Raw genomic sequence first — 16,473 nt, 5'->3', positions numbered from 1 at the left:
AGTTGATAAATAAAATAAGAAAAGAAAAAAAATATAGGGATTTTATATTAAATAGAATAAAATTGTTGGGTAAGAAATAAGTGTCTCAAGGACTGAATTGAATATCAATAGAAACCTTGTGGTAACAAATACAAAAGAAGAAAGAATTGAGGAGTTAAAAAAATAAATAAAATAAGACTAAGAAATGTTGTCGGCAACCTTAGTGGACAAAAGAAAAAAAAAATAAAACAAAGAAAAAAAGAAGAAGAAGAAGTTCGTGAGAGAGTGAGGAACCGTGAGAGAGAAAGGGAGTTTGTGAAGAGAGAAGGTGATTTTTGAAGGAGATAAAGGAGAAAGAAGATTGAATCAAGAGTTTGGGATTTTCATAGGCTTGGATTCCAAGATTTCTTCAAGATTGAGGTCAGATTTCCATGGGTTGAAATTAGGGTTTGTGGGTTTGGTTTGATTTCGTGAAACTGGGGTTTTGGGGGTAAATGCTTGATGAGTAACCATAGATTATGTATATTGATTATAGATTTGAGCTTCGTTTGAGATTGGGTGTTCACCAAGAAGTGATTGAGCAAGGGTTTGACAAATTGGCTAAGGTAAATGCTTTATTGTGAAGTTATGTGTTGAAATTGATATTGTGGGAAGGGAATGAGTTGTAAATGTGTATGGTTTAGGTTGGGTGAACTTGGAGACTTGGTAACAAGGATTTGGGTGACTTGCTCAAACGAGGTAGGGATTTTCTTGACCTTTGACTTCGAAACACATAAAGGCCACCCAAACTATGTTGTTAAATGTTCGTTTCCACCTTTTTGTTCAAAGGAAAACAAATCTTTGTAGGTGTGCTATTGTGAACCAAGATTATTGTTGTATGTGCTAAATGTTGGTTGCATTACCATTGGACACTCGATCACCTATCGAGTAGTTGGTGCTTTTGTGCATGTACACTCTTGAAATTACGCGCAACGCATTTAGTTGCATAACATGATTGTGTGAAATTTCATTTGTTGCATGGTTGTTCGTAATTGGGTGAAAATGCAGTATGAGAACATGTGCTAGTGGTTCCGAATGTTTGGCTCTAGCGACATGGTTCTGTTTGGTGGACCGGTTACATTTGCTTGGCATAACATAGCATGTTGCTACATTGTGTTTCCCTTTATAATACTCCAACCTTATTCCCTATTTTATGCTCTTATTTGATATCCTACTGGGCCTCTTGCTCACTGTTTCATTTCCCACCAAGTGATATAGGTACCAACTCTAATGTCCCCACTACGAATCAGCAGGGAGGCGCGTGATGCGGATGGCTTGGACTTATATGTTGGCGTGGTGGTTTGGTTTTGTTTTGTGACATTGATTGTATATGGTTGGATCTTTTACTTTGGGTAGGTGTTAGAATACATTTGAGGATGCTTGGTTGTTGATGATTGATAATTGATGTGCTAATTATATACATAAAATTATACACTCTTTACATGCAATCTTGTATCGTTTAGAGTCAATTTGGGATCGATATTGCCTAAGAAATGTATTTTTGCACATTACAGGTGCCTAGGAGCATATTGGACGAAAAGGAGTCAAATCGGATCGAAAATTGAAGAAAATTGAAATAAGAGATAGTGCAGATTTTTGATCGATTGGCCTTGAGGTCCGATCGATCGGACCATTTGATTAATGAGAATACAATATTCTTTTCCTAAGATTGTTAGTCAACGTAATATGAAAATCAATGCGGAAAATAAACAAATAAGAACACTACAAATTTAACGAGGAAACCCTGACTGGGAAAAAACCTCTGGTCTATGAGCGACCATCCTGTCAAAGCAATCCACTATGTGAAGAAAAGCTTACAATCTATCGTTACCTACGACTCGATCATACAACTTGACTCAGCGTATGCTTTAACCCCAAATCAACACACCAATGATGATTTGCAATTGCTCTTGGCGCCTCCAAGAGACTTTGTACTCAAAAACGATCCAAGTAACTTTTGAGGTAGCCTGCTTAGGTTACTGCGAAACAGTGCAGTCTTGCTCTTCTTCTTCCTCTTATGGATCAGTCAGAGAAATCAACAGAGCAACACTCAAACACGAAACTCACACTCTCTCATAATAAATACAGACACAAATCACTCATCAAACATCTATGAGAGTGGAAAAACGAAGCAAACAAAAACAGACTCGAAGCACAAAATATTTCTCTCAAAGTTTTTCTCTCTCAAAGCTTCGATTATCTTCATTCCATGTTGATGTGCTTTATATAGACACCATGAACCACTTCTGATAATCTCAGATGTTGATCAGGTGTTTATCTTGAAGATAATTGTTGCACATGATTGAGATAAAAACCAACACATATATATCCAATTAATAGACATTAGTTCTTATCCAACAACTTACAAACAAGAAGTCCATATCAACTTCAACTAATCCATAAAGAGTTCATATCAAACTTCAATACTTTGCTCCTATCACATCTCCTGTATTAGATAATATCCAGATCAATTTTATCTGAATAAAAACGTGTGCCAGATCAATACAAAGATAGAGTAGAGTTCAAGCAAAACACAAACTGTAGATTCAGATTTGGTAACCTCAGAAGCTTAGCAGAAGCTTACCTCAAGTCTATTTTAACTAAACAGTTGTAACTTATCATACAAGTGTCATATCAATGTAGGATTCTTAATCCCAACAATCTCCCCCTTGGCACTTGTGTGATCAAAACACCAGTAATCAAAACACCTGCATAAACAAACAAAGTACCATACCAAAAACACTTGAAAGAAACTCCCCCTTAACATGTGAACTCCCCTTTAATGGAACAACCTGCAGTATACAATCAACCAAGCAACCAAGCAATAACTAAACACCAGACATCAAACCTGCAGATATACGTAAGCAATGCAAGAAACCACATGTCAAACCAAAAAACATAATATTCCAAACAAAAACAATCAACAACTGTAATAACCCGATTTTTGAAACGGATTAAAGTGAAATTTTTATAAGAACTAAATTGAAAGTATGAAGAGTTAAGGGGTAACATTGTATTTATTAGGAATTAGAGGGTTAATGTAAGATTTTAATAATTTAGAAGAAAAAAAAATGCACACTCGGTCAAGACAAATCATCCCACCAAGAATGGGATTCATATTATATATATATATGTATATATTGTGTTTATATAATTAATTGTTGTGTTTCCATTTCTTTTGTTAATAGGGTAAAGACAAAAAAAAATATAGAAAAAAAAAACACATACCCGTGCTCTCTCTTTTCACTCTCCCAGTGCAACACCCAGCTAAGATGGCAACTTTGTCGTCCGTTCACCAAACAAGATGCCATTACCACCAAAATGAAGCTGGGACCTCCAAGAGCAAAGCCCAACAAATCTTGACAAGTTTCGTCAATTGTAGCCATCAGAATCATGCTTGAAAGTTCTTGGCCACCGCGAAGAAAATCGTCCGATCTGGACATTCTGACCATCGTTGGAAGAAGCTAAGACCATTGTTCGACTTGTCTCAATGAGGCGCACCTAACCCAACCTTTGTTCAGCCAAAATAGTCCCCGGAATTCCATGACCCGTGTAGGACCTGAATGGGTCAAGATTGACCCGAGTTGACTAAGATTTGACTAGCTCGATTTCGCATCTCTGGCGATTGATTCGAACTCTAGACGTGACAGTGAACTCGTATTCAGCAATCTCGACATCCTACAACCGATTTAGATGCTCGCTAGAAAATACTATGGTATACGTGTATACGTACTGTATGTGTACAGGTATAAATACTAAGCCAGAGTATACTTTTTTATTAATTTGGTTATGAGTATGATAAATATATTAGTGGTAGACTCTGATTAGCGGACTTGTGTATTTGGCGAGGGATGAGTATGAGGAGGTATTGGATAGTCTTGCGTATAAACCGAATAATGTGGAAAATACTTAAAAGTCGAACTAGTGTGAACTGGATGATGGAATATCGGTTTATTATATTAAATAATAGTTATTCTAAATAATATTTAGATAATATATGTTTTATATAGACATATACTAACTGGATAGGTAGACCATGGGTATTTTGGTAATTTAAATTATTGATGTTTATTAACCAGTATAGTACTGGTATATTGGTATAGGTGATCGAGGAGATTGGACTTGCTGCTGTAGATGTATAGTATTTGTACTCAACTATCGAGGTAGGGATTTCTTACTATTTTTATTTCAAAACACTTTCAAGCCACCGAATTGCTTGAATGGTAAGTTTTGGTTTCCGTCTCGATCCTTCCCGAGGGGAAACAAGCCTTGCATGCTTACCATTGTTCCTTTGCATTATTGTCACTTTATTGGTGATTTAATTTGATGAATATATAACCCTTGAAATGCTTTGTCATAAATCGGGCATTGTGTAATTCTTCATGCATCATGATGAATGGATGTTTATGCATATATATGTTGCACGAATGACATGAATTTTAAAAATTTACATTAGATGCATAATGTGTTCCGAGGATGGACCCAGGGCTCACGTTAGGTGTTGGATGATTTGGGCACGTGCGTGGATGATGGTTAGGAGCCGTGTGATGGTCCTAGGCCAGAGGATTCTCGTAGCGGAATTTGTCACTGCACGCTGGCTAGTATGTGATGCTAGGTCAGGCGTGGCAGGCTGAGATATCACCATGGGGCCAGCAGCCAGTGGTTGCGACCACATGCGTGCCAACCTTCTCTCTAGCGGTTTGAGATTGACGGATATGTGATTGTGGTATTGATTGGATGCTAGAGAGAAAGGGAGTGCGGTGGATTCTTGTCGGCTTATCACCACAGGCGGAATCTGATTCGTCGGTTTGGGTGTCATTGGTGGAGGATATGGAGGTTTGGTTGGGTTGATTGGGTGCATTAGCTTTGCATTGATGATTCGTTACAAATTTCCAGTCATACTATTGTTCTTGTGTTCTATTATTTATATCCCTATTGAGCCTTCCGCTCACTCTATCTACTTTCCCTCCCCACAGGTGAGACAGGATCTAGTGCACAGGCTACGGATCAACAGGAGGACGTGTGACGGAGGTGACCTGGACTTTTGTGTTTATTTGACACGTGTGTGTGGATATATAAATGTATGGCATGTTTTAGTTGTTTAAGTACATTGATGGACTATGGTTATGGTTGGATTGATATATGGTGTTGTTTTGTTGGCCGGGAGTAGTTGCCCGTGACTACTGTGTGTTTGACAATGGACCTACGGGTCGGTTGATTTTGATGGTATTAGAAGTGTTTTTCTTTGTGTGTGATCTACTTACAGGTTGGTTTCCCCAATTTATGGACAGATGCTGCCGAAATTTTTGGAAAACTTTTATGTTGATTTGGGATGTAACACGTGAGATGGACGTGGTGGTGTTTGGTGTGTTGGTTGTGATGTCTTTGTCCTTATCTTCACGCTCCACGGAACGGGGTTGTGACAATTTGGTATCGAAGCCAGGTTGGCTTTGTGTAGGACCTAGGTAGTGGGTCAGTGTGCATTGTTGGAAACATGCAACTCGCGGAAGCGTATAAGGACCTTATAGACATAAACGATAGCTAGACAAGTTTCAAAAATTTCTTATCAAATACTAATCACCATAGCACAAACCATATATCAATTAATTACAAGAAGATTATATACCTTGAGATCTCTCTGATTTGATCTCTAATAATCAGGAACGAAGGATGGAGTCAGCGAGTTTGATACTAAGCTCAAACCTGCGGATCTTCCACCGTATGCACCAATTCCCAAACTTGGATTGAGAGGGTGGTCTCTTTTCTCCAAGAACCTGAAGAACACAAACCAAAACTAGTGGAAACGATTAGAGAGTAGAGAGGCCAACTGGTGTCTCAAAACTTGTATTAACAAAACACACACTATGTGTGTATTTATAGGGTTTGGCCACACCTAGGGTTTTCTCCCTAGGTGGGCCGGCCCCTAAGCCTCTCCCTCTCCTAATTTCGGTCCATTTTGGTTTTCCTGTATCTTCTAGTATTGGGCTTCTGGGCTATAGTGGGGACCAACTAGGAAAAATAAAACGTAGGCTTCCTATGAATTTAATTATCAGCCCAAACCCATGTACATAATTATAATTCATAAATTATAATATATTCCACTAAAATATTATAATTGCACTCCCCGTTTTATCTCAAATTAAATCTGAGCCTTTCGTTATACTTGTTCATAAATTCCTCACGTTAAGTTACAGATACCCGTCAATTAAATATGCCACTGACATATAATATTTAATTGACATCTTTAAATATTTCCTTGATCTTACCGCTTAACTTATTTGAATGTGTCGGATTAATTAAAATCCACTTACAGGGTTTTGACACAATCTCAAATCCTATAAGCATTCTCAAGAGGGTATCATCAATCCATAATTGGACGCGAATTTTATTAACAGATTATTTTCCATTGTACAATTAATGCGGTGACCCAACTCACTTGGTGTTTGTTGGCCTGTACAAAAAGACCTCACCCTTTAGTAAGTCAAAGTCCCGTACATTTAATACACATGTACTAATAATCTTTAATAAATTAAGAATATGAACAATTCTATAACGTCTGTGTGAGTGTACAATTTTTCATATAATCAGACTGGGAAAATTGACTCACGAGTAGTCCTGATCAATACACTCCAAGTGTATTGGTATAGTAAGTTCAAGCTTTGCCGCTCTCCGTAACCAAGATAGGTATACTGAAATACTATACTATAGCCAAGCCGACGGTTTGTCCAATTCCGTCTTAGCTGTGATCGCTTACTTATATTCGATAGGAACTTATGAATTGATCTTCCGTGTGCAAGCTCAGACTCTACACACCAATTCATATACCATATAGAATAAAAGACACTGATGCCAATATGTCTTTTCTCATTTTAAATGCTAAATATATTTTATTCAAATAAATAAATCGAGTTTGAATATTACATAAAATATTGGCCTTTAGCATACTATTTCTATCAATCTCCCACTTCTGCTTAAGGCCATGACGATACACATCTTATTGCCAGGCCCTCCAGGTGTCCCTCAAATTGTTTTGTTGGAAAGCACTTGGTGAATGGATCTGCCAGGTTATCCTTTGATGCTATCTTCGTCACTACGACGTCACCTCTCCGTACGATCTCTCGTATCAAGTGATACTTGCGTTCAATATGTTTTCCTTTTGAATGAGCCCTTGGTTCCTTTGAATTTGCAACTGCTCCGCTATTATCACAGTAAAGTGTAATAGGCGACAGAGCTGTAGACACCACATTCAAGTCTATAAGAAAGTTCCGGATCCACACTGATTCTTTAGCTGCCTCAGAGGCTGCTACATATTCAGCTTCCATAGTGGAGTCAGCAATATAAGATTGCTTGACACTTCTCCAACTAATGGCTCCACCTCCCAATGTGAAAACATACCCTGAAGTTGATTTCCTGAAATCTTTGTCTGACTGAAAATCTGAATCTGTATACCCAGTGGGTATAAGCTCATCAGACTTGTAAACTAGCACATAATCTCTCGTTCTCCTTAGGTACTTGAGTATGTGCTTTACAGAAATCCAATGTTCCATACCTGGATTAGACTGATATCTACTAACTAGACCAACCATATAACATATGTCCGATCTAGTAAACATCATGGCATACATGAGGCTTCCCACTACCGAAGCATATGGTACTTGACTCATTTTCTTTATCTCATCAGCATCCTTAGGACACTGATCTCGAGATAAAGTGACTCCATATCTATAAGAAAGAATCCTTTCTTGGAATCTTTCATGCCGAATCTTGCCAGGATGGTGTCAATGTAGACTCCCTGAGATAGGCCCAACATTCTTTGTTCCGATTTCTTAGTAGTTTGATCCCAAGAATGTGGCCGGCTTCTCCCAAATCTTTCATTTCGAATTGACTACTCAACCAGACTTTAACAGTAGATAATATAGCTACATCATTTCCGATGAGTAATATATCATCTACATAAAGTACTAAGAATACCACCACATTTCCATTGCTCCTCCGATAGACACAAGGTTCATTAGGACATTGCTCAAATCCATAGGATTTTATGGCCTGGTCGAATCTTATATTCCAAGACCTAAATGCCTGCTTGAGTCCATAAATGGATCTCTTAAGCTTGCACAACAGATGCTCTTGGTTTCTCGCTACAAATCCATCTGGTTGCACCATATAGATGCTTTCGTCAAGACTTCCATTTAGGAAAGCTGTCTTGACATCCATTTGTCATATTTCATAATCATAATATGCTGCAATGGATAAAAGTATCTGGATAGATTTAAGCATTGCTACCGACAAAAAGGTTTCCTCATAATCGATCACTTCTTTCTGAGTGTACCATTTCACAACAAGCCTAGCTTTGAAGGTTTCAACCTTCCCTTCCACCCCCTTCTTTCTCTTGTAGATCCACTTGCAACCAATGGGTTTTACACCATTCGGTGGTTCTACAAGTTCCCAGACTTGATTTGAGTACATGGACTCCATCTCAGATTTCATAGCTTTCTTCCAAGATATTGCATCTTTATCTTGGAGAGCTTCTTTGTAGTTACTGGGTTCAGTATCTTGTTCAGTTGGGATCATCTCATACACTTCACCCAATAGAGCATACCGACTAGGTAATCTAGTTACCCTCCCACTACGACGAGGCTCTATTTGTTCGTTTGGAGTATTTTGGTGTGATGATTCTGTTCGATTTGTATCAGGATCTTCACGCTGATCTAGTTGATTCCCCAGCATCTCCTGATCATCCCTCTGAACAGAATCAATTTGGGATTAGACAATCCTCCCACCGTTATGTGGTACTGGATCGTAATCCTCGACTGGTGTTTCTTGAGTTGTTTGGTTTCCTTGTGTTTCCCCTCTTAATTCTTGAAGAACAATCTTACTTTTGGGTTTGTGATTCATCATATAGTTTTCTTCTAAGAATCGGGCATTGGTGCTGACAATGACCTTCTGATCCTTAGGACTATAAAACAAACCACCTTTGGTACCTCAAGGGTATCCAACGAAAAAGCATACTTCTGTTCTTGATTCCAACTTCCTAGTGTTCCCTACCAGCACATGGGCCGGACTACCCCATATCCGTATATGGGTCAAGCTGGGCTTTCGCCCTGTCCATAATTCAGTAGGAGTAGTTGGTACTGACTTAGAAGGAACTAAGTTCAGAATGTAGGCAGCTGTTTCCAGGGCATAGCCCCAGAAGAAATTAGGCAACTCAGAAAAAAATCATCATCGATCTTACCATTTCCATAAGAGTCCTATTCCTCTTTTCTGCCACACCATTTTGTTGTGGTGTGCCTGGCGCAGTCAGCTGGGATGAAATCCCCTCTACGTTGAAGTATTCCATAAACTCTCCCGAGAGGTATTCGCTACCACGATCAGATCGTAGTGTTTTGATACTCTTTTCGAAACGCTTCTCCGTAACTACCTTATAGCTTTTGAACATCTCAAAAGTTTCAGACTTACGGTGCATTAGAAAAATGTATCCATACCTTGAGTAATCGTCTATGAAAGTGACAAAGTACTCATAACCTCCTCTCACTTGGATAGTCATTGGACCACACACATCAGAATGTACCAACTCCAAACATTCTTTGGCTCTATACCCCTTGGCCGAAAATGGCCTCTTAGTCATCTTACCTTCCAAACATGATTCACAGACTGGAATTTCCTCAACTTCTAATGAACTCAAAGGTCCATCTTGTACCAGTCTAGTAATCCTGTTTAGATTTATATGACCTAAGCGTAGATGCCAAAGATAAGTTTGATTTGGTTTCGAAGGTTCCTTTCTCTTAGATGACAAAATTGTTGAGTTATTCAATTCATTACATATAGCAGAACTTGGACTTATAATGTAAAGATTATCTACCAAAGTACCAGAACAGATAAAACGTTTATTGTACCTGATAACAATAGAGTTATCAAACTCAAAACAATATCCATTCAAAGCTAAAGATGGAACTGAAAGTAAATTTCGTCTCATAGCTGGTACGTAAAGACAATCGTTCAAAATTAAAGTCCTATCACTACTAAAACTCAAATGAAAAACGCCTACTGCTTCTACTCTTAGTTTTGTCGCATCTCCCAAAAGCACGTAACTCTCTTCTTTATTTGGTCGTCTGGTTTCCTGGAACCCCTACAACGAATTGCAAACATGATTAGTGGCTCCAGTGTTTACACACCAAGATCCAGTAGACACAACTACTAATTGTGATTCGACAACAAATAAAAGAAAGTTACCTTGAGTATTCTTGCTTAGCCATGTCTGACATTGCCTTTTCCAATGTCCCTTCTGGCCACAATGAAAACACTTGCCATTTGGCTTTTTCACTCCACCTTGAATACCCTTGGAATCGACTGACTTATTCTTCTTTTGAGTCTTTTTCTTCTTCTTACCTTTCGGTATGGTAGAAGATCTTTTCTTATTCAGATTGACCTTAGCTTGCCTAGGTTGAAGTTTTTCTGCTCCTTTAAGCTCATTGAGAAGTTCCGGCAAGGTATAAAGCCTTTTGTTCATGTTATAGTTCAGCCGAAAATTCTTATAGCTATCAGGAAGAGATTGAAGTACTATATCAATCTGGCTTTCACCATCAATATCAGCACCAAGTATTTCGAGCTCATTCAAAAGACTCATCATCTTAAGAGTATGCTCACTTACATTGGCTCCTTCCTTCATCTGGGTGTTTAGGAGTGTTTTCATGGCTGTCTGCCTTGTGGCTCTGCCTTGATCACCCAACATCTCCTTTAGGCTATAAATGATGTCATAGGCACTTGTCATATTCTGGTGTTGTGTTTGCAACACGTTTGATATTGATGCTAACATGTAGCATCTAGCCATTTCATCAGCCTTCTTCCTTCTTGTGAGCACTGATTTGCTCATCAGTGGCTCCCTCCTCAGGCAATTCAGGGCACTCTTCAGTCAACACAAATTTGTACTCTTCAGAGGTGAGCACAATATCCAAATTTCTTTTCCAGTTGACATAGTTTGTTCCATCCAACTTATGGTCTTTCAGTATAACAGATAATGGGTTGAATGAAGGCATTTTGAAAAACTGAAAAATGACATATTCAGAAATTAATTTATGGCATACATGATTCGAATTATCTTAGATTGCACCCAAAATCAATCATATAATTCGTTAACAATCAAAACACTTTAGCATGAAATTTCCTATCTCCATGGGAGAATAAATTCTATGCAATTTAGTTCACATTAAATTTCATTGTCTAGACAACACGCCGTGTCAAATGTAAATTTAATTAGTTAACTTGCTTTGGTCCTATAAATAATGGTATTGATTTCGATGGGAAATATTTCCATAATTTATAGTTAAGTGTATAACCATCACATGATCATTATGACTATCAAGAAAACTAATAATCTGAGATATCTGTAATCGAAAATTTCTGATAGGGAGGAAGGTCTAAGCTAACACATATTTTCAATTACATCTCTATTATATTTTCTTACCAATAATCCAAACTTAAAAAATATTTCTGTAATTCCAAAACTCCTGGAATTGAGATATTAAAAATACATTGACCGGAATTTATGCATTTTGGTATCACCGCCCAAAACCGAGATTCGTTACGGATTTTCTCTATGAAGTGAAACCGTTATCGCAGCACCATAGGTTTTCAATTTAACGAATTAAAAAATCTAGCAACCAGGTCATTCCTAGGTAAGAGGGGGCTTTCCGAAAAAAACGGCACGCAATTAAATAACCTCAATTCTCGACAGAAATTTCTAGACATTGCATTGTTAATCATAAATTAGAATACTTAAATGCATGGGTCGGAATTGCACACTTTGGTTCCGAAAAGAATCTTAAGTTAAAAACGGATTTTCCCAAAATAATACCGTAGTCGCATTTAATATCTCAACTTTCCGAATTTTATTATTACATATTTTTCTTTGAACCAATGATGGAGACCGTAGGGTGATTTGTAACCCTTCTCCCACTTAATATTTTATTTTTGGGTGATTAGTATTTTATTTTCCATGTTTAGATAACATCCATAAATAAATAGGAATCCTAATCTAGCATGACATTTAATTACAATCATACATGCAATTAAAATAAGAGACATAGTTAAAATAGGAAACCAAATCAATCAAGAGTCCTAGCTATCATGGTCTTCAATCAAGCCCGAATCTCAACTTGATTAGGAATCCCTGTTTGGAAACTGCTCGAAATACTGCTGCCCGGACTGCCCCGCACCAGCTGCCCGATCTACCCCCTGCAGCCCACATCTGTCCGGCAGCTTCCGGTGGTGACCGCCGGCTGCCAGACGAGCTACAAAAGCTGCTGGCTGCAGCCAAAGCTGCTGCCTACGCTGGCAGCAGCTGCAGCAAGGCTGTTGGTACCCTTCGTCTCTTAGTTTCTTCATCTATTTTTACAAAAAAAAATCCTAGCCTCCTTCAAACCGGAGTTCACAATCTAAAAATTCGATTTACAAAAATTCCTACTCCTTTATTCGGAGTGAACAATTCTAAAATCAGAATTAAAAAAAAGTAGACCATGATAGCCAGAATTTCAGCCTGCAAAAACAAGTAAGCAATAACACCGAAAAACATAGATTATGCTAACAAATTAAATTTGACAAATTTTTGGTTTTGTTTAGCATCGATTACGTATCTATGACCGCTTCGATACCAATTGTTGGAAACATGCAACTCGCGGAAGCGTATAAGGATCTCATAGACATAAACGATAGCTAGACAAGTTTCAAAAATTTCTTATCAAATACTAATCACCATAGCACAAACCATATATCAATTAATTATAAGAAGATTATATACCTTGAGATCTCTCTGATTTGATCTCTAATCATCAGGAATGAAGGATGGAGTCAGCGAGTTTGATACTAAGCTCAAACCTGCGGATCTTCCACCGTATGCACCAATTCCCAAACTTGGATTGAGAGGGTGGTCTCTCTTCTCCAAGAACCTGAAGAACACAAACCAAAACTAGTAGAAATGATTAGAGAGTAGAGATGCCAACTGGTGCCTCAAAACTTGTATTAACAAAACACACACTATGTGTGTATTTATAGGGTTTGGCCACACCTAGGGTTTTCACCCTAGGTGGGCCGGCCCTTAAGCCTCTCCCTCTCCTAATTCTGGTCCGTTTTGGTTTTCCTGTATCTTCTAGTATTTGGCTTCTAGGATACGGTGGGGACCAACTAGGAAAAATAAAACATGGGCTTCCTATGAATTTAATTATCAACCCAAACCCATGGACATAATTATAATTCATAAATTATAATATATTCCACTAAAATATTATAATTGCACTCCCCGTTTTATCTCATATTAAATCTGAACCTTTCGTTATACTTGTTCATAAATTCCTCACGTTAAGTTTCAGATACCCGTCAATTAAATATGCCACTGACATATAATATTTAATTGACATCTTTAAATATTTCCTTGATCTTACCGCTTAACTTATTTGAATGTGTCGGATTAATTAAAATCCACCTGCAGGGTTTTGACACAATCTCAAATCCTATAAGCATTCTCAAGACGGTATCATCAATCCATAATTGGACATGAATTTTATTAACAGATTATTTTCCATCGTACAATTAAAGCGGTGACCCAACTCACTTGGTGTTTGTTGGCCTGTACAAAAGACCTCACCCTTTAGTAAGTCAAAGTCCTGTACATTAAATGCACATGTACTAATAATCTTTAATAAATTAAGAATATGAACAATTCTATAACATCTGTGTGAGTGGACAATTTTCCATATAGTCAGACTGGGAAAATTGACTCACAAGTAGTCCTGATCAATACACTCCAAGTGTACTGGTATAGTAAGTTCAAGCTTTGCCGCTCTCCGTAACCAAGATAGGTATACTGAAATACTATACCACAGCCAAGCCGACGGTTTGTCCAATTTCGCCTTAGCTGTGATCGCTTACTTATATTCGATAGGAACTTATGAATTGATCTTCCGTGTGCAAGCTCAGGCTCTACACACCAATTCATATACCATATAGAATAAAAGACACTGATGCCAATATGTCTTTTCTCATTTTAAATGCTAAATATATTTTATTCAAATAAATAAATCGAGTTTGAATATTACATAAAATATTGGCCTTTAGCATACTATTCCTATCATGCATGTGTGAGTGTGTTTGTTTTGTGTTGTGATTGCATACGATGTTTCCAGGGCACGTCATGACCTCTACTAATCCGGTATGTTTCTTTATTTCTTTAAATCCTCGTATAGCTTATGTCGATAAGTTTTTGTATGTGTATTTATAAGATATGAATGTACACACGTAGAGTTCCTCTCATTGATCGGTCCCATAGTGGGGGACACGGTGGAGGATAAGGCTTAGTGAGTGCTAAATCATTTGAGGTATGGTTGGGATCAGGTTTGATGGATGATCCGATAGTGGGGGACACATCTAGAGTAAAATGGATATGATATTGAGGATGATGTTGCTATGTTTCCAAAGTAGAGTACTATGAGAAGTTCGATTGTGGGAGTTGACCTAGGATGGACTTTAAATAGGGATTAGAGACTAAATGGTACAAAAGAGGTTAATGGAGTAGATGATCATACTGCAGATAAGGATAGGTACACTATAGCTACAAGTGCGGAGAGACGTGACGTAGATTGTGATGTTTGTTCTTAAGTCGTTGAGTAATGGAGTTATTGTCATTTAGTAGAGTCTTAATTAAGTACGTAGCCAACTATACTACAATGAAGGGCCTAGTAGAAATCTGTTGGGATGTTTGTTTTCTTTCGTATTTGATCTTGTTTGTTTTTCCTGAATTCATTGATGTTCGTTTTCCTTCATATCCGACTATCTGATTCTATGTCCGCCGATGCCAATATCCTTCTGTTCCGATCAGTCTCTCTGTGACTGCTCATGTTCGACCCATTCGGTAATCCAATTTGGTTATTCCTTAACCGATGACTATTGAGAATGTGGTACATTTGGCATGGTTTAGATAGACACCACAGTTATGAGGATGAAAACTCTAATCTATTTCGTATTGATACGACATTGGTTGTGGCCGACTCGACGTAAGTCATCATTTGTATATGATTATATTATATCCGAGGATTTTTCCTACATGTTATGTTGATCATTTATGAACTTAGGACACTCTATACTCATTTTGATTATAGCCATTGGCTGCGTAAGTCTCGACAAGCGAACGTTTAAGACTTAGAATGAAGATAAAAGTTTAGGTGAATTCTGATACATGGGAGGTATAGAAATTATTGGTTGTTGAAAGACAACAAAAAATGGATAATCTAGGATATAATTGTTTTGAAATAACGTGACAGGAAGGACCATGGAAAAAAGAAGAAGAAGGAGATATTGAATTAGCTCTAAGCCACTAGTCTTGGGATGAATAGGTTGCCATCAGATATGAAATTTATAAAACTGATAGTAGTTGAATAGTTATTTGATTTATTTGTAGCCGGGAGGCACCATTATTAGGAAAATTTATATCAAGTTGACTTTTTTGTAAAGGTCGGTTAAAAAAATGAAATGTGTTCGTGTTTTCGAAAAGGGATAAAGTTTAATAGCTACATATCGACGGAGACTAAACCTAGTAGTATGAATGTTAGTGTCCTTAGAAACTATCGGAGAAATAAATCATATGAAGGAAGTGCGATTGGAGTATCTAGTGGTTTGCTTTAATATGAAATTAACCGAAAGTTTATATACTTATGCATTTTATTTCAGAACTTGCCATATTGACATGTGGAATGATTGAAACTTTGTTTTGCCTTGGTTTCATATAAATATTATAGTCAAGAGAATAATGTTGAGTTTCGTGCAAAGTAATGATACTATGACATGATATAGAAATTAATGGGTGTTTTCAGCGATTGTATTTTCATTCTTAGAGGAATTGGTTCAAATTAAATAGATAAACCCTTTCCTTTGGAGCAGGCTTCTGTGAAAAAAAGAAAAGAAATTATAATGTGATTTATGGATTAGGAATATTATATGTCCTAAAATTTGAGTTTATTAAAATAATTTGAATTCAGATTTGGATATGGATATTTGTAATTTCATTTCCAATTTGAGTTTCCTTAATAAGTGCTCTAAAAAAAAATAGAATTGAAGGTGCGGCTGGATTAAATCCAGAGGTATGTAGTTTGTTTATGTTATCGAAGATTTGAGAGTTTTGGTAGGAATTGATCGGTGACTTGTAGTCAAAGATAATATATGAAAATGATATAATAAGTGCTTGTGTTTTCTGTTTTAATTTGTCATTGACTAAGATTAATGGATATAAATTATTTAAGGGCAATATTATTGTACAAGTTTCCTTATAGTGGGAAAAAAATATATTTTTTGAGTACTCGTATTCGATTAACCAGTGGAATGAGATAAATGGTAGGGTTAGGAGTAACACAAATGACTAACTAATGCGTTATTTCGTCAATGGGGATGTGCTAAATAGATCTCTAGCAAAAA

The 16,473-nt window shown here is 37.3% G+C and overlaps 2 long non-coding RNA genes across 2 annotated transcripts; both read left to right on the top strand.

The window, feature by feature from the left end:
* Positions 1–224: 224 nt before the first annotated feature.
* On the top strand, positions 225–1,443 carry LOC119987668. Its single transcript, XR_005465499.1, has 4 exons — positions 225–399; positions 515–584; positions 663–717; positions 1,237–1,443. It is a non-coding gene; the product is annotated as an uncharacterized LOC119987668 (long non-coding RNA).
* A 1,022-nt stretch (positions 1,444–2,465) lies between these two features.
* Positions 2,466–5,277, top strand: LOC119990012. The gene is made up of 3 exons (XR_005465930.1): positions 2,466–3,764; positions 4,122–4,181; positions 4,995–5,277. It is a non-coding gene; the product is annotated as an uncharacterized LOC119990012 (long non-coding RNA).
* Positions 5,278–16,473: the final 11,196 nt, after the last annotated feature.

The sequence above is a fragment of the Tripterygium wilfordii genome, chromosome 21 (assembly GCF_013401445.1).
Source record: "Tripterygium wilfordii isolate XIE 37 chromosome 21, ASM1340144v1, whole genome shotgun sequence".
In the NCBI taxonomy this organism is placed as follows: domain Eukaryota; kingdom Viridiplantae; phylum Streptophyta; class Magnoliopsida; order Celastrales; family Celastraceae; genus Tripterygium; species Tripterygium wilfordii.
The sequence above is the reverse complement of the archived record's forward strand: the minus strand, read 5'-3'. Positions and strand labels throughout refer to the sequence as shown.